Raw genomic sequence first — 20,063 nt, 5'->3', positions numbered from 1 at the left:
TGGAAGTATAGGATTATCGATGTCTTGTGTCTCCATGGAAGCTATACATTGCACATTATTAAAGACTGTGGGGCGCAGCTCCTCACAGCCCTACTCTGGCCGTTTCAGGCTTAATGCCTTCGTCCGCCCTTGCTGCACACCTTCAGGTGGTATACGGTGCGGAGCCAGGCGCGAGCAACGCCTGTGGTTTTTGTTCGGAGTGACCTTCTCCTAGATGGGTGGCCTACCATGGCAGAGCCCCATCTGCTCACTATTTACCCATAGCTGGGACAGTGGTTGACAGGTGCCAGGGCGTGTCCGCATGCTGGCGGGCCTGCACACCGTGTCACTGGGGCCCACTGCTGCTCCGAGATCTCCTCCAGTTTAGCCTGGAACCGCAAGGTACCAGTTACCGTGTGTGGCCACGAGGAGGCACTGTAGGAGACTTGGCGGTAGAGAGGCTGTGTATCATCATTAGTAAAGTGTTTTGCATGGGTTGATATAAAGTAGACACTGTCTATACTTTATAAGCCTTTACAAATGGACAATAACTGAGGAACATACTATAGAAACCATTTACTTACCATAAGTAAAGTGTTTTGCATGGGTTGATATGAAGTTGGCACTGTCTATACTTTATAAGCATTTACAAATGGCCAGTAACTGAGGACCATACTATAGAAACCATTTACTTACCATTAGTAAAGTGTTTTGCATGGGTTGATATAAAGTTGGTACTGTCTATACTTTATAAGCATTTACAAATGGCCTGTTACTGAGGGACATACCATTAGAAGACACTTCTGCAGCAACAACTCCAAAAATGACCTCAAACGTTATGTTGTTAAACATATCAATGGCAAAAACACACAACAGCATCGAGGGAATGAAGTGAAATTGTAAAACATTTATTTAAAAAACCACACTGACAATAAATTCACTTTAAACATGCATTCTAATAATCGAATATCTAACACAACAGCAACAACAACAACGTAACTTTAAATAAGGGGATCAGCTAGTTTTTTTTAGTAATTGGCAAACGTTTGCCAGTCTTTATATTCTTTGATTCGGGTAACAATGTTTTCGTCCACGTCTATGGCATCCTTGCACCTCTGTGCAAAACTGGAGAGCTTCTCCTTTTTGGGGGCGCTCTCTTTTAGCTCTGCATACGCCTCTGGGGCAGCAATGCACAGCTCTGCCATGGGGGCATTTACAACAATGGTGTTGCGGTCGACCCCCACAGCTTTGAAGGCTGCCCCCATGGTTCTTCCCTTCCTGCAGATTTTCAGCACCTTGCGGTACCGGGCCACCACCTCTTCAGGATCTTTAGCTTCAAATGAGAGAAGGTAAAATGAGTACAGCGCACATCATACATATACTACTAATTCAATTATCAAACTTGATACACTTGAAAGTGGGTGTACACTTTCCCCCGCCACTGTATATTCTTATTACCTCGCTGGTAAACACCTTGCCCCTTCCGGTTCTTTGCCCTTTTCCCCTGCTTCCGTCCTTTTCCCCTGCTGTTCTTCTTCTTCTTCTTCTTCTTCCGTCCCTCATCCGAGGAGGAAGAGTCGGAGGAAGAGTCGGAAGAAGAGTCGGAAGAAGAGTGGGAAGAATCAGGCCCCGACTTGGACGAGTCGGTTGAGTCGGCTCCCTGCGACTGGCACTTCTTCGCCTGGGGTGGACTGCCCTAGTCCTTTTTTCTTGCTGCTAAAAACAGACAATGACCGAGGATGATTAGTGGAAAATATAGGCATGTGCGTGGCACACTAGTAAGTGTGATGGTCTTTGGAAGATAGTTTTCTGAGTTCAAAATCATCCCGTTACTGTTTTTTGTTTTATTATTTACCGTATTAAAAATATCATAATTCATTAGTTATTATTAATTAAAGTTTGGCTTTCTGTAGAATAAAGAAATACAGAATACAGAAAACAAATATACATAATAGCAACCTGTACCAATATCCTTAATATTTAACAATATACATAGTAATTATTCATTATTTATAATATATAATTCACTATTGTGCAATTGCATATTAATAATTCATAATATATAATTCACTATTATGCAATATGCAGATTTGCTATGCAAACAACTGAAATAATAATAATAATTGTTATACCAATCACCTGCACTCAGTGTATTATAAACACTAGAATTACAATGCAGTTACATAAATATACCACAAAATGGCGCTCTAAGACCACTAATGGAAAATACAGGCATTGCCTAGGAGCCTATGTCCAGCTACCACCACGATCCGAACACGCAAATCTCCGTGGCACAGTGTAGGAGACAGGCTAGCATAGGTCGATGCAAACGTACGTGAGGAAATGACTAGAATTTAACCAATAATGTTAATCAACATAAACACGAAGAGAGTAGGCTAATGCTAGCAGGAACATACAATTATGCACTTACATCATCAGTAACGCATACGGCAACACAATGATAACTTTATGTTAGCATAAGAGATTATAAGCACGTGGTATTAGACCATGAGGGCACGTTTGGGCTGGCACGAAAAGGTTTCAAGTTAGCAAGTGTATTGTCAAATATGGCAAATTGACTTACTCATAGCCAGTTGTTCCAGCAGGAAGTCCCTTTCTTTGGTCAAGTCTTTAACCAGCTCCTGCTGCCAGTCCAACTTCTGCCTGGCCATCTGCAGCTCATGGCGCAGTCTCGTTGAAGCCAGTTGGGCATTAGGAGCGACTGTGGTCCTAGCTTAATGTTTGGGGGAAAGAATACAACTTTTCAATAAAAATGTTCACACCGCTCATTTCCAATAATGAAGGATAATCATATGCATATTAAGCAAGAAGGGAAATCGTTTTGATAGTCTAGGTTACTAGTTAGGTGGTACATCTGTACATTAATGCCTGTCGGAACGACACTCAGGCGTGAGACAGTTGAACACGCGGATAATAAACTATCAATAGCTGTCAATGGCAAGCTAGCTAGCTCGCTTACCACCGCGGCTCTCATGTGCATTAGCTTGGCCTTGCAACTTACCGGTGGAAGACGTTCCCGCCGCTTCCTCCTCAACCGATTCGTCTCCGGCGGCAGGGGTATTCCTTGCCGAGCTCAGCGTTGGACGTTTAGACCGAGAGCGGGTATCAGCACGTCTCATGTCTGCAACAAGTTGGCAGTTGTGTTCCGACTCCCTCGTGTGATGAATCTAAGTGCCCACCTGATTGGCAGTCCCCCTCTGCTCAACACTGCAGGAACTATGAATGGGTTTTAAATAAAAGTATTTCATGTTACATGTTTAATTGTTTCATGTGATGGAAATATGCGCTAAATAAACTGGAAAGTTCTTCTGAACAACTTTTCAATTTATTGCTGGTTAGCCAACTTTAGTTATTTTTGTTTTCTGGTGAGACATTTGTGGGTGAAGAACAACCACCGTTGACGGGACTGTACCAAAACTCTACCTTCTCCTTCCTTCCATTACGCATTAGTAAGAGGAAACATTGGTCTGTGTGCCAAATAAGTGCGTGTGCTGGAATACTAGTTAATGATGAATAGATTGAATAGGAAATTGCTGGAGCTTATTCATAGGCGCAGGTCGAAGAAACGAAGCCTGAAGCTAATAGAACAGAAAAAACATCTGTTAAGGCCACAAATGAAATGCAATCTCTGCAATCGCAGGATGAAATTGAAAGAAGACAAGGGAGGAGACAATTACACTTGGTAAGAAAAGGTGTTAATATCAATGTGGATTATTGATGCATATTGACAGCCTAAGCTAATTGATAAAATATGTATAGACTACAGTAAAAGTACATTAATTAGGCTCCCCCCCCCCCCCCCCCCTGTTTCTGGGAAGCATGTCCCCATGCTTCATAGTCCTATCATAAAGCCATCGCGCATTACCAGTGAACATGCTTCTGACTGTCTCATGCACTATCCCAAATCTATCCTGGTTTACTGTTATCCCAATATGCCTATTTACAATGTTTGATACTATTTTAATAGGATATGTCAACGAGCAGTGCACAGAGGGCATAAGAGACAGAAATCTGTCAGGCACAGGTCCATATTCAGCCGTTCGAAAACCTCTCTCTGTGACTGGATGCGGTTCATTCACAGGTATGACTGTATACAATTGCTGCATTCGGTGCACATTGCAGACAATATACAGTAAATACATTTAAATCAATGTTTACTTTATGTTTATTTAGATTTTCATAGGGACTACGCATGAGACAAATCGATATGATGGCTTACGACATAGCAGGGAGCTCTGCTACCCTCACTAAAATGTCTAAAAAGTTGCGGAGGGTCTGTGTGACAGCGATTGAAAAATTTAGAAGACGGAGAGGACAGGTCATTGGTGGACGGAGAGAATTCGTCCAGATTGATGCGAGCCATTTACGACATAAAAGAAAGGTGTGTTTTGTCTTTCCGCCGCATCTCTTTCCGTGGCAATATCGGCCAATTTTAATACATAGGTGGAGTACAATTGGCTGCTTGAGCACAAAAAAAATTATGTTGGGTCTACAATTATGAAGCCTATTCACAGTTATTCGGGTATTTGCATTATGTTTCGTTCTTTGCTGTCATCCATTTTGTTTGCTTTTTTAAATTACATTAATCCAACAGTATGGAAGAGGAAGAATGGCTGGAGGATGGAAGAGGAAGAAGTGGGTCTTTGGTATGTTGAGTGTGAGGAATGACGGGAGAAAGAAGGGTAAGCCAATACTGCGGCTGGTCGAAACAAGATCCAGAAGACACCTTCTACCAATGATTACGCGTCATGTGAGGCAGGGCTCCTCCATCGTAAGTGATGAGTGGCGAGCTTATCGTGTCCTCCCTGCATTAGGATACCGCCACTTCACGGTAAACCACAGCAGGTGGTACGTGGATCCACGTACTGGTGCCCATACACAGAACATAGAGAGGGCATGGCGCACCTACAAGGAGCAGATATGGAGGCTACGTGGAAATAGAACGGAGAGTTTTCTCTCTGAGCACCTCAATGTAATTGAGTGGAGTGAATGGCTGGGGAAAAAGCACAGACATGGGGTACTTGGTCGGCTCCTGTATGACATTTCTAAAATGTACAATTAAATATTGCACTGTATTTCCTTGTTGTTTTGTTGTGTGTTATTGCCATTGATGAATTGGTAACGCTTTAGATTCTAAATTCCATTCTTGACATCTTAAGTAATTTGCTACGGAGTAATGCTGGTTGCTCTCTATCCGTTAAATAGGGAATGTATTTCATGTATTTTAAAACCTATTTAGAATGGCTGACCTTAAATAAAACGACAGTGAAGGAGACTGAAGGCTGTTATACCGTGTAGTGCACTCTACAATAAAAGGCTGACACGGTCATCGTGGGATTTACTATAACTTTTACTCGGCGACTTACATGTATATCACAGTCTACTGCCAGTATGCCTACTGCATTCGGGGTAATGCAGTTAACGTAATGCACATAACAACAGAGAGGCAAACATAATTTTGCCTTTGTGGGCACGCTAACGTTACGTATTAGCAGCGAGACTAGCTAGCTACTATGGGTTTCTACAGGGTTTTGAACTAAGCGTTAGCCGAAAACTGCAACATTTTGAGAGTTATTGTGAAACCGCTAACTTTTTTTTTTTAAAAATCCAGCGGTGTCAGACTGGATTTTTTTAAATAAAGGTTATTCATGATGACCCATAAATGGTGAGCAGACCATCATCACATGCCTTATAAAGGATATTATGAATCATTACTAACTCATTGAAACCTGCTTGCTTAATCATTTGTAAAATGTGAGCAGACCATTATTATATACCTTATTAATGATCTTATAAATAATTAGAAAATGGTTTGAAAAATTTTCCTACAAACATGACTACTCGTTTACAAATAGCTTGCTAATGTCCTTATAAATTATCTTTTAGATCGTTAGAAAATCATTTGAAACATGTTCATAAATACATCTATACTCATTCAAAAATAGCTTACTAATGTCCTTATATATGATATTATAGATCATTAGAAAATCATTTGAAACATGTTTGTAAATACATTAACACATGTTTGTAAATACATTAATACTCATTTATAAATCCCTAACTAATGTCCTTATAAAAAACTCTTATAGATCATTAGAAAACAGGTTCATAAATACATTACTACTCATTTACAAATACATTACTAAGGTTTGTAATTGTTGGGATAACAATTTGTAAATGATGAACAAACTATGAACAAATGCTTCATAAATGGTTTATTATGGAGGGTTATTATAAAGTGTTACCAAATCTTCTTCCGCGTGCAGCACGATTAACTTCAGATCTCTGCCTTGCGTACTCGAAAAAACCAGCAGTGAGAGTGGGCTCTATCTGCGAACGGCGACATTCACAATAAGCAACAGACGCAAAGTGAACTGTGTTCTCTTTGTTGTTGTCCATTGTTGTTAAAACTCTGACTGGCGGCAGACTTTATTATGGTCCATGCAGCGGACGCTTGGTGATGAAGTGTTACGACGTGATGACGTATGTACAAGAGCCTACCGTGGCCAGGCCACAGTTGCGACGGCCAGATGGCCTAGGTTGAATGCAGGCCAGAGAACAATGGGGCCAGTTGAACACGGTTAGGTGTGAAAACGGCCAACGGCCACGGCCAGATGGCCTAGTGTGAGTGCACCCATAGTAGCCATCATGCTAGCAATGCACACCATCATGCAGTTACTTTAATGCACTGGAGCAAACCCCAGTTCATAAACAATTACTTAGTGTAATGGCTAAAACGCAGGTGGAGGCAAGGCACTGCCTTATGAAAATCATGGGATGCATGAGGTATCTTGCAAGGCAGGGGCTTGCCTTTCGAGGACATGATGTGGGTGAAGGGAATTTGTTCTACCTTGTTAAATTTATGGCAACAGCTGACCCTGTTCTGACTTCTTGGCGTACCTGTTCCCATGATTATATCAGTCCGTCTTGCCAAAACGAGTACCTGACTTTGTTTGGTAACGCAATTGTATGGGGAATTGTCTCAAAGATCAGGTCCCTGCCAGTGGTTCAGTTTTCAATTTTAATGGATGGCACTGAGGATGTGCAGGGGAAAGAGCAGATTTCCATTTGTTTAAGATATGTGGATGAAGACCTAGTGCCACAGGAAGATTTTGTGGAAAAGTATGAGGTGCCAGGGACAATTGGTGAGCAGATGGCCAAGTTAGCTGTTGATGTGCTCCTGAGATTGAATATTCCAATCTCTTGCCTGCGAGGTCAGACATACGATGGAGCAGCCAATATGGCAGGGAAGTTCTCTGGGGCACAGGCAGTTTTGAAGAAAGAACAGCCACTAGCGTTGTATGTGCACTGTGGTGCACACATTGTGAAACTTATAACACAGTGTGCCTGCAGTGCCTCTACCTTAGTACGCAACACATTGCAGTAGGTCCATGAACTCAGAACCCTGAGTAACCAATCAGGGAAATTCTAAGGAATCTTGACAGGACCCGCAATAGGTGAGGGGCACAATAAAAGAGTGAAACCTCTGTGTCCAACTAGGTGGACAGTTTGTGGCAAAGCTGTTGATACAGTTCTTAGTCAGTATGAGTCTGTGTTGATCAGTCTGGAGGAAATGGCCTCCACCTGACTCTGGACCCAGGGCCAATTGTCTACTGGAACGTTTTCTTAAGGGAAAGACGGTTCTTGGATTGCTGGTGGCTTCTGCAATATTGGGAGAGTTTAGAGTGTTTAAACAGAGTACATAAAACAGTCCGAAACGATTAGTGGCATGCAGGCTGCTGTTGCCTATGTAAGCAAGTCTTCAAGCAAAAAGGACTGAACAAAAGTTTGCGAAGGCATCTTCTGGTGTTTGAGAAGGCATCTTCTATGATTGAAGATCTTGGAATAGAACCCATTCAAATCCCCTACCAAAGGCAAGGCAAAAGACTCCTGAGGAGTTCTTTAGGGTTTTTCAAGGTGGAGAGGGAGTTTTTCAAGGTGTTGGACTGTTTGGACGTGCAGTTTAGGGAAAGATTCAACCAACCAGACTTGGAGAAAATAATATTCTCATCACAGGGCATATAGATGATGTCATTTTACCGTATTCAGAAATAAACAGGGATATACTCAAGATACAGCTTCCAATGTTTCGCTCAAAACCTCCAATTAGGTCTACTAGGGAGGCAGCAGGTATTCTTAAAGCAATGCCAAGAGAGATTAGAGACCGGTTTGGTTAGTTGGAGAAGTTAGTGAGGGTGTTGCCGGTATCATCGGCTGAAGCCAGTGCAGCTTCAGTGCCCTGAAAAGGAGAGACGCCGAGATCATTTATTGGCCTGTGGCATGTGCCACCGCGACCACTGGCAAATGCCGTTCAGGAACGGCATATGCCGTTCAGGAACGGTAACTGCCGTTCCCAACAATGGTATATGACACCAGCACGCCCGGCCTCCTCACTATAATTTCACGACAAGTATTGCCGCAAATGTAAAGCTTGTTACGTATTTTAAGCACATAAGCTGACCCCACATAGCCACTAAGAAGCAGGAGACAAGCTGCATTAGCCTCACATAGCCACTAGGAAGCAGGATCGAACACATAAGCTGCATTAACTACTCTAGCCACAGATGGCAGCACCTTTAGACAGGTGAGGAGGTCGGAGCCAATACGTCACACCGGCCACGCCTACTTCAGATGGCCACGCCCACTTGACCCTAACCAGCGCGGCAGTGAGATTGGAGTCCCGAGAGATAGACGGACCCGCACAGAGACCCGGGCCTAACGCCTCGTGTCCATTACCTCCGTCCATTGACTGATCCCCATTGACTTTGAATGGGGACGGACGCGCAATGCATTGTGGATCCGTTCGTTCCGTTGGAGCCTTCGGCTCCGTCAAAAAGTTGAAAAAAATTCAACTTTTTCGGCAGCGACGGATCCTTCATCCAATCAGATTGCGTATGCAAATTTAAGCACTTAGTCAGGTTCATTATGGTTGGATTTGAGCTTCCGTTGGCTTTTTGTGGAGAGTATGAAAACTATACATTTTTGGAAACCTTATAGTATAAGCAATCAGAAAAACAATGTTTCCATTTGCCTCGAGTCCTATATGGCCGCCATCTTGAATTTTACAAAATGGCTGGGTGAAAAATGTTTTCGTCAATATCTCCGCTTCTAAATAACCTAGAGCTTTTATTTTGACAGCTAAACTACCATTTTCAGGGCCGTGGAAACCAATGTTACTAGTTGCAGAGGTGTTGAGACATTTGTTACAGCAGTTCTTGCAAAAAGTTACTAATTATGTAAGACAAATTGGTCATTAGGCATACTAAGCAGCAAACACAAGGACATTTTTATCTAGTGGTCTGATTATTGTAGTAGGTCTATATTGTATAGGTAACTCTACCCTACATGTAAGTGTGACAAGTTGTATAAAACAATTTATTCATACATACAATTTATTTTGAGGTAAACATAATTCATTTGAAAAGCTAATTTCAGTTTTTAGAATATGTAATTTCAATTATGGTAGTTGTGAATGTATATGAAAACGATGCAACTAAAGAGTAATACCAAGAAGAGGAATGCAGATAGGTAATTCAGATCCTTATGTGTGTGGTTTAATGATTATTCAATCTGTTGGTAATGCCTCTGGGCTCCAGTAGGGGGATCGCGCTCGTCTTCCTCATTCTATATACAGACGAGTTCATGTATTTCACCAGGGGATGCACATTCCATTGATGTTCGGTACCACAAATCCTGCTGGACAAAGCATGTTTTCCATGGACAGCGAGAAGCGAACACCAGTAGAAGCAGAACAGGGCGCAAAGAACCCTTGCTACAGCGTGCAAGTCTGCTCGAGCTGATCAACCTTATTGATGTCCAAACACAGAACCAAGCATACCTACCTATGGACGATATCGAAACCCCATATGTGAATATGCTTGGCAAAGAAGGCTTGGAAAATCACGTACCTACATTCAATAGAAAGTGGCTGAAAGAAAAGACCCTCAATGCCTTGCCACACCTTAAGTCCTGCCTTCAAAAAAATCGAAGGAAGTCAGCTGTTCTCTATTCCCCAGAGGTATGCGAGGAAAGCATGGTTCATTCTGCGACGGAAAGTAATGGCGATGAAGAGGACAACATTCAGACATCTACAGAGCAGCACAGGAGCAGCACAGGTGATAAGGAAAAGCATCGCAAACTTTACCAAGACAACCAAGGATACAAACACCATAGAGGTCACCAGTGACATCCATGACGTTCCAGTTGAGCTGTATACCATGATCCGCTTGATCATGATAGGGCCTGCTGACTGCCTGGAAACTCAAAGGAGGGCCAAAGTTGTTGACAGAGCAGCACTCACGGTGAGCCAGAACATCATGTATGGATCCAAATCCAACCGACAGGTCAACTACAAGCCAAGAAGAGAATCAGCAGCATTCAGGCCACCCCATACGCGAGAAAACCCACAGGTCCTGGGGCTGGCTCTGACTATTCATCACGTCACCCGCAACAAGATGCTGTTGGATCTTTTCAGTGCACATGATTACTGTATTCCGTATGGCCGTACACTGCTACTGGAAACAGCTCTGGCCAATGCTGTTGTACAAAACACCAGAGAGTTCCAAGGTCTGTATGTACCACCATTCTTGAGGAAGGGTTCCTTTGTGTTCTTCGCAATAGATAACACAGACTTTTCAGAGGACACTGCTGACGGGAAAGGAACCACCCATGGAACGATTACTGCTGTGTACCAGAAGGCAGAGGTACCTGGAGAACAAGTTGCACCACCCTTGAAGATAGGATATGCCCAGAGTCTATCTATCACTCCATACCATGTAGATATGCTGCACTGTGACAAGCCAAAACCACAGCTTGCCAAGAGAACAGACCCCTTTGTCACCAGCAAGGGAATCTCAGGATCCTACCAGCTGACACAACTAGGATGGATTGTTGCTACTGCTTTATCCAGAATGGAAGCAGGGGAAGAATCAAGCAATATTCCAGGCTGGGCAGGATACAACTCACTATTGTCTGAAAGCAAGCCACTGACCCAGGTCGGAGCCCTACCACTACTCCCAGAGGTGGCACACGAGTGGTCAACCCTGCTGACTGTGATCATGCAAGCAACTGAGAATGCTGGCTGTTGGTGAAGATCACCCCACTGTAATTTCTTTTGACATGGCTCTTCATGAGAAGGTGGTCAAACTGCTAGAAAACAGACCTGACCTGAAACGCACAGTTGTCCCACGACTGGGAGAGCTACATGTTGTCATGGCTGCCCTCCGCGCTCTTGGTACCTCCATGGAGAACTCCGGCATCGATGATGCCTGGATAGAAGCTGATGTCTATGGGTCTGCAACAACAAGGCAAATCCTGAAATGTACCCATTACAAGCGTGCTCTTCGTGCCCACACCTATTCATATGTAGCTCTCTATGAAATGGCACTGGAGGAGTTCAACGACAACCCACAACTGAAAGAGGTCTGTCTGAAGGCAACAGAGGAAGTTGAAGCTGCCTGTTCAGATGGGAGCAAGCACACAAAAGCTGAGTCTGTGAAACAAGCCAATACCCCCCTACTTGAGGCCTTGACCACTGCTGATGTCATCACAGTTTTCCAAGAATGGGAGAAACAAAGATCCAAGAATGCAACTACCTACATCGAGTAGAAGCAATCTTGTTCTTTGTTGCTGCAACCCGGAATGCTGAGCTGGAGCTTCATCTCCAAGCCGGAGAGCAGCTGAGCAAGCTCTTCTTCGCCTTTGACCGGATTAAATACAAGCGACTGTGGCCCAGATACATCACAGACATGCATGATCTGAGGACCAATCACCCTGCAACCTGGAAAGAGCTGCAAGCAGGCAACCTTGCAGTCACGAATAATGACATTCCCTTTGTATCCATCGGGGCGGACCATGCATACGAGCATCTGAACAAGCTGATGAAAATTCATTCTGGACTCGTCGGCATCTCGAACAATGCCAATGCTAGACAGAGGTTCTTCTTGGTCACACCAGAACTCTCCCGTATTGCAAAACAGTTCAAGAGTCAGTTTGACTTGGAACCCGACCAAACCAGAGAGCATCATGACCTTGGGCCAAGTGCTGTCAAGAAGGTGCATGATGTTATTGACAAGATCAAGGCAGCCATACTGAAACATGGAAACCCATTTGCTGTTGAAGGTGACAAGCTGCACAATGTGATCACTCATGCCTACATCCCTGATGAGTATGTACCAAAGATCTTGAATGCAGATGTGACTGGTCAAAAGCTGTATGAAGACAACGTTTCAGAGCGAATTAATGGAGATGTTAGCTTATGGGCACCAGTAAAGAAGGAGAACAACAAGATGTTCATGTCTGCAAACAAGAAAATCACAGTAAAACTCGAGACAAGAATGTGGATCTAAAGGAGACCAAGGACTTGTATGGCAGACTGATGGTACTGGCCAGGTCCAGCAGAGACATCAACCAGAAAGAGGCCATTGGGAACTACGAATTCACTTTGACACCAAGAGCCCTTTTTGCTCCAGATGGTACAATCCTGATAAATCAAAGTTGATCCACCTCCTCAACAAGTTCGCTACAGCAGAAACTCCACAGGAAGATCAGCAGCCAGAAAATGGGATGGACACCACACCAGATGCTCTAAGTCGCAAGATAGCCCTGGTAGATGCAATGGTTCTTCTGCAGAAAATGGCCAAGAAACCAGCAACCATAGTGACAGTCAAACATCTCAGTGAATGCTTCAACGACAGGCTGATGTCCCTCACACGAGATTATGATGAAATCATCCTTGTGTTCGACACATACAGGGATGATTCTCTGAAGAGTGCTACCAGGGATAGAAGAAGGCAAGGAAGAGCACCAATCCAGTATCAGGTCCGAGATGACACAAACATAAAACACATCCCAATGAGCAGGTTCCTTTCACATGACAAGACGAAGGCTGACCTAACCAACTATCTTGCTGCAAAGACTCAAGTAGTACAAGAGTATATCAATAAAACTGGTCATCACCTCTTCTTCAGGGCATACCAGGAGCAACAAAGACTTGGTGTTCCAGGACAACAATCACGAAGAAGCAGACACACTGTTGATCCACCAGGCTGTGCTGGCAACACAGCGAAACCCACCTGATGCAAAGATGGTTTTCTTCTCCCCAGACACAGATGTCCTAGTGTTGGTCATAGCAAACTATGACCTCATGCTGAAGAACACGTCCGTTTCCATGGCCTCTGGGGTTATGGGGATAGAGCCAATATGGAGAGCAATAGGGTCAGAAAGAGCAAAGGCTTTGCCAGCCTTCCATGCGTTCACTGGCGCTGACAACACTGGAAGGTTCTCACGTATAGGCAAAGCAACCTGGCTGCAAGTTTACATGAATGCAGATAAAGATGTAATCAGTTCACTGCAGATGCTTTCAACAGAGGAAGAAGTGACCGAAACTATGTTGGCCACTCTGGCTAGCTTCGTCTGTGCAGCCTACTCCCTCAAAGGCATCTACATCAAGACCATCTCCGAACTACGATGGCATCTCTTCTGCAAGCATATGGCAGAAAGTGATAAGCTACCTCCTACCCATGGAGCTCTAAGACAACATGTCCTGAGAGTCCATATCCAAGCCAGAGTGTGGGGACAGGCCAGCATTGCTCTGCAAGATTCTCAGATGGATCCCCTGCAGAATGGCTACCACAAGGAGTCTGATGGCCAGCTGAAACCAACCATGACAGATGCCCTTCCAGCTCCAAAGGCCATCATTGAGATGGTTAGCTGTCAATGCAAAATAGACTGTTCTTCTGCCAGATGTTCTTGCAGAAAAAACAACTTATCCTGCACCGATCTTTGGCAGTGCGTGTCAGAATGATGAGGACACACGAGAATAAGTATGAAACTGATGACGATGAGGGTGATGATATGTAAAGACTCCTTGATTGCCTTAAACATTAAACCCATTTCTGTCATGAGGAGCATGTTGGCTCTTAATGGACATTAACTTAGTGGAACGCTCATGATTGATCACTTATAAAACATTCAATAAAACTAAAAATTTCAGTCAATTAAGTTTTAGGTTGAATCTAGCTTATTTATTTTGTTACCATTGGATTCCTTGGCCCTGAAATTGGTAGTTTAGCTGTCAAAATAAAAGCTCTAGGTTATTTAGAAGCTGAGATATTGATATAATATATAGTTTTGATACTCTCCAAAAAATTCTGGCGACATTACATAGTGAACCTGACTAACTGTGACGAGACTCGGGCTCTGACGATACTGGAAAGCGGGAAAGCGGCGGGGAATTTAATTAAAAAATGGAGGACAAACTAATAATCGCCGTTGGTTCTCGCCCAATTTTATACGACCAGTCCATGTACACCTACAGGGACACCACACTCAAAGATCGGGCATGTGTCATTGGAGGTGGGGGAAACAGGTGATATGTATTTTTTTTCTGATTATTTTCGATGTATGTATGTACTTTTCAAATTGAATCAGTGTTGAATGACTGCTAGCAATACAGCATGCATGGTCCAGCATTAGCATCGTCCAAAATATATAATTAACTGCTACCTAGAACGTATAGTTGCAATTGCTGACACATAGATTATAAAGAGTACATAGACATAAATGTTCAAGTCTTTACAGAAAATAATAATGAAAAGAATGAAGTAGATTGTAATGTGATCAATAATTTTATTTCATATATATTTATTTATAGTGCCTGAATGTGTGAAGAGGTGGAGATCCCTCAGGGACAGATATCGGAGGGAGAGGATGAAGGAGTAGGAAGCCCATAGGAGTGGGGCAGGGGCCAGTGAGAAGCAGCCTGTATGGAGGTACATGGCGGTGATGGGCTTCCTAGCGCCATTCCTCCAAGATAGAGGGACCACCTCCAACCTCCAGCATCGGAACCCATCCCCGGTGTCGGTGGTGGCGGTGACAGAGGAGCATGGAGGTGGTTCACATGAAGAGGCAGGTGCGCTGTCACCCCCAGCACTAGCAGCAGCAATGGCAGATGAGGCAGCCACGGCCCCAGCAGCGGACAGTGGACCTGTGGGTAGGAGCCAGTGGCGTGTGCAGCCCCCAGAAGAGGGCAGGGGTAGAAAGAGACGTAGGCCTGAGATGTCCTCTTTTGAGCAGGGCATGCTTGCGTTAATGAAGCCACTGGCTACACTTGCCTCGCAGCCGCATCCGCAGCCACAGCCGCAGCCGCAGCCACAGCCCCCCTCCGAGGATGAGATTTTTTTTAGGTCGCCACCTAGATGCCAAGATCCCGAAGGCACATTCCACTACCAGACGAGCCCGGATGAGGCGGTAGTTAAACACTTGCTTCTCCAGAGTGTGATGTTGTCCAGGGAATGGCCACAGCAGGTGGGTCATGGGTGGGACCGCCTCATCCCCCACAAACACGTGAGGAAGTGGCCCCCGCTGCTCTGCTCCGGAGATGACACGGGCGGGAGGGAGGTCAAGGGTGCCATCACGAAGAGCTTCCCCAAACGCAGAGTTACGGAGGGAGCCGCTGTCACTCGTCCTGCCGTAGCCTCCAACATCCACAACCCGGACAGGTAGTGTCGTAGATTAATCGAGATTTAAAACACTTAGACTAATTTAAGAGAGAGAGAGTAAAAGAAATCGAGGGGTCCGGAGCAAGAATTGAAAAAGACTTTATCGTGAAGAAAAACAACAACGACAACAGCCTGAGTGGGTCTGCAGAGTCACTGGCCCAACATTGGGCTGCAGCCTCACTTTATACAAGTATAGGAATTTCTTTGTTTACAATGGAGTCACAACGGGTTTCCGCCCGTCAATCTTCGTCGCAGCATGTTATCAACTGCCCATTTCTGTTGTCCGGATGGATCAACCTCATTAGCCAAGATGACAGAAGCTGAAAGGACTGAGGTCAACTTTAGCTTGACCCAAGGCTGAAAGGGCTGAGACCAACTTAGCTTCCCCCCAGTTCCCTATACATTCCTGTGCACCTACCATCTGCTCTGAACAGACTCTGCAAGCATCTTGTGGTTTCCACAATTAAAAATATAAAACCTATTAATAATCATGGTTTACCATAGAATATACTCACTAATTTCTACCACAGTAGTCGGCGTCCACTACGAGCGAGGAGGACCAGGGAGAAGGTACCCTTGTAGTTGTGATACAAGGAGCCAGTTACCTGGAGCTTGTATCACTACATGCTTCCCATCAATCGCTCCGATGCAGTTGGGGAAGTCCAGCGCCACTCAAACTGCTCGGCCATGGTGCTCCAGTCCGCCCTCGTGGGAACAGACATCTCCTCCTCCACCAAAGCAGTCCAGATGGCACTGGCTACCTCCCGCACTATCCTACACACTGACGAAGTGCCCACACGATAGCTGAAGCCAATCGTATGAAAGGAATCGCCAGTGGCCAGATACCTAACAAAGAAAGCAGTAAAGAATGTACTTCAAATATACTTTAAAATATACAGGGCATGAGTCATGACAGCTTAGTTATATTTATTATTCATACATGGTTGCATGCATTCCATGTTCATAGAAAGGCTTTATGATGGAACACATTTATCTGAAACACTTCATTGATACATAAATAATCCCATGTGACATCCACAACTAATATGACTAGATTGTTTACAGATAGCTCTACCACAAAACCTGAGATTTACCAGGAACACTCTGCACACTACTATGGCTATAGATGGGTAGATGTCTTCCCTAATTAGGTAATTTTATGCAAACGCCGTGGATGAAAATGGGCACCTTTTCTATTGCCTAGCAGTATGTGCACACCAATGAGCTGTATGGAAACGCTAGTTGTGTGATCATTAAAAAGAAAAGTATCCTTACCGTAGGCAAATGGCGATTCGCTCGGCAGGGACAAAAAGGGCCACGAAAACCTTGTGTCTGCTTTGTTGTCGCTTTTGAAATGACAGATGCTTTGAAAAACAACCGGACTTGCTCCGGTGACGGTTGTTAGCCTAGCCACCTAAACAGGTCTGACTAATCGATAACAGAGATTTAGAGCTATAGTCTATGACTACAGAGGCAGGTCCCTACATCTACCAGGGGGTGGCACTGTAGCCTATGGCTAGACATTCATCATTTTTTTCACTCGTGTTTTATCAAGTTGTCGTAGTAGCATAGCCTATATACCATCATTGTTGGGCAAGTTACTTCAAAAGCGTAATGCATTATTTGTTACTTGTTACTGTCATTTCAAAGTAATTAGTTACATTACAACATCACTTTCTTTGAATTGTAAGGCATTACACTACTTTTACATTACTTTCACCAAAATAACAGGAAATATGGATTTGGTGTTCTCAATAGATCTTCTTGGTTTCAATGCAGCAGGAGGTGATGTGGTTGGCATAATGGCTGAGCTAGGCTTAAGGCTAACAAAAGTACAATATAATGGTCGCAGTTATGGCACAAGGAGAAATACATTTTATAATAGAAATACTGTATCTTTAGGTCTTTATATTGAAATCAATAGAGCTAGAGCCTACTACTGTAGATTAGGGCTGGGCGATATACCGGTATATTTTTGAAAGTATTACGTATTTCTTCAAGGAAAGGTTCAAAATCCGGGATTGCTTTTAACTCAGTTTATTGTTAAAGTCTGCATGTTTCGGCATGGTAACTGGCTATGGAACGAAAGTCTAGGAATCGTGTAGAACACGTGTGAGAGATAATAACTCTGGCTACTATGGGCCACGGGCAGAGGCCCGTGACCCTTCGCGGGTGTCTTCACCTTCACCTAGTGTGCACAGGTAAGAGACCGTCAAGTGGGCGTGGCCTAGTGGGCGTGGTGGCTTCGGCTTCTTCAGGTGATGCCTTCTGTGGTGGAGCCGCCTTCAATAGGGTCTTGCTCCCCTAGTGGCTATGTATAGTATTTACGGCTTATATGTTTGGTCCTGCTTCATTGGGTCTATGTGTGGGTAGCTTAGATTCTTAAAATACGTAACAAAAGCGATATGTAGTTGAGACAATATCGCCATACCGGTATATTATATATTATTTTCATGTTGCCTTGCGAGTGCTATTTTTTAAAGCCGACCGCTACTCTCTGAGCCTACAAACCATGTTCAGCTGCTCAATCCTGCCCCTTATATATACGTAGCGTTCTCCCACCCACGGACGTTTCGCATCACAATGAGGGGAAAAACGGTCTGTCTAGTTACTGGACCAGATGAAATGAGACGGAGAGGTAATGAAGTCTGTCGGCACGAGGACCTTGGATTTATTAAGTAAAGTGGCAACAGTTATACAGAGTCATAAAGCGTGAGAGATCGAACATGTCTAAGTCCCTAATCAGCGCTGATGGTTCGTCCAGAGCTTCACCTCCGTGGAAGGTCTGCTTCAGAAGAAGGTGAAGAGTCCCTGTGTGATACAGTCTTATGCTGTATCCTCCTCTCGATGAGGTGTGTGCGTTTGAGGTGTGTGTGGTTCTGTGTGTTTTTGCTTGACCTTGGCTCTCAGGCCCTGGTATATGCATGTGTATCTCTTGTGTTCCTCCTAACGGGGGAGAGCCCCTCGAAGTGTCTCCTGTGTGATAAATTAATGTGGCTCTCCCGTTCTTGAGGATGACTGGTGCATTGTCTGAGTGTCCACCATTTGCCTGGTTGGGAAATGGGGCCTTCGGCTCCGGCCTTGACCTGACTATATTATCATGTTTGTGTTATGTGTTCGTTGGGTTAGAGCAAGAGTTGACTATATTGTAATGTGCCTGCCATGTGATGTGCTCATCAGGCTAGGGTAGGAGTTAGCTATATTTGTAATGTACATGTTATGTACTCAGCAGGTTATTTTCCCCAACAACAACAAACTTCGAACAAAAACATGGCGGACACGGTGGTAGAGAGTACTGAACCCGTAAAGGGACATTGGGTAAAAATAATGATTTTAACGTTTCTCGTGAGCACGAGAAAGTATCTGGTGCGCACGAGAAAGTATCTTGTTCGCACGAGAAAGTATCTGGTGCGCATTTCACTGTGTGTGTGTGTGTGTGTGGTCAGCGTGTGAGTGAGGGGAAAAACGGTCTGTCTAGTTACTGGGCCAGATAAAATGAGACGGAGAGGTAATAAAGTCTGTCGGCACGAGGACCTTGGATTTATTAAGTAAAGTGGCAACGGTTATACAGAGTCATAAAGCGTGAGAGATCGAATATGTCTAAGTCCCCAATCAGCGCTGATGGTTCGTCCAGAGCTTCGCCTCCGTGGAAGGTCTGCTTCAGAAGAAGATGAAGAGTCCCTGTGTGATACAGTTTTATGCTGTATCCTCCTCTCGATGAGGTGTGTGCGTTTGAGGTGTGTGTGGTTCTGTGTGTTTTTGCTTGGCCTTGGCTCCCAGGCCCTGGTGTATGCCTCCTAACGGGGGAGAGCTCCTCGTGTCTCCGGTGTGATAAATTAAAACGGGGAGTGCCCCCCCGAACTGTCTCGTGTGTGATCATTTAATGTGGCTCTCAGGCCCTTGGTATGGGCAGGTGTTTCTCCTGGTTCCTTCTAACGGGGGAGAGCTTCAAAGTGTCTCCTGTGTGATAAATTAATGTGGCTCTCCCGTTCTTGAGGATGACTGGTGCATTGTCTGAGTGTCCACCATCTGCCAGCCTGGGAAATGGGGCCTTCGGCTCCGGCCTTGACCTGACTATATATTATCATGTTTGTGTTCGTTGGGTTAGAGCAAGAGTTGACTATATTGTAATGTGTCTGCCATGTGATGTGCTCATCAGGCTAGGGTAGGAGTTAGCTATATTTATAATGTACATGTGATGTACTCAGCAGGTTATTTTGCCCAACATGAGTGCAGTGGACGACCGAGCGGTAGCGTGCATGTCAGTTTAGTGAAGTAATGATCGAGTCCGGTTGTGTGTAAAAGAATAAAGCACCCGGCAAGAATCAGTGGCCGCTTCATTCCGACCATATTCCGACCTATAAGCAGACCCACTGCCGGTCAAAGTGAAGGGTCTGTTGCCCCTGAGAGATCATCGGCCCTGGAGAGAACATGTCTGGGAGTCGACAGCAGAAAGTTGTAACACTAACCATCTCATAGTCAGAGGCGGAGCGCAAGAGAGTAGTACGTGCTCCAATAGTGCAAGATAAAAATAAAGCACATTAATTTGATTGATTTTAGCTT

At 44.4% G+C, this 20,063-nt stretch overlaps 1 long non-coding RNA gene across 1 annotated transcript; it reads right to left on the bottom strand.

Annotated features, from left to right (window-relative positions):
- Nucleotides 1–2,569: 2,569 nt before the first annotated feature.
- On the bottom strand, nucleotides 2,570–17,022 carry LOC115548251 (uncharacterized). The gene is made up of 4 exons (XR_003977561.1): nucleotides 16,776–17,022; nucleotides 16,016–16,346; nucleotides 3,002–3,216; nucleotides 2,570–2,713 (listed from the first exon to the last, which is right to left on the bottom strand). It is a non-coding gene; the product is annotated as an uncharacterized LOC115548251 (long non-coding RNA).
- Between the last annotated feature and the right edge of the window lie 3,041 nt (nucleotides 17,023–20,063).

This window comes from Gadus morhua, chromosome 8 (genome assembly GCF_902167405.1).
Source record: "Gadus morhua chromosome 8, gadMor3.0, whole genome shotgun sequence".
Classification (NCBI taxonomy): Eukaryota; Metazoa; Chordata; class Actinopteri; order Gadiformes; family Gadidae; genus Gadus; species Gadus morhua.
This window is presented reverse-complemented; position numbering and strand designations above follow the sequence as displayed.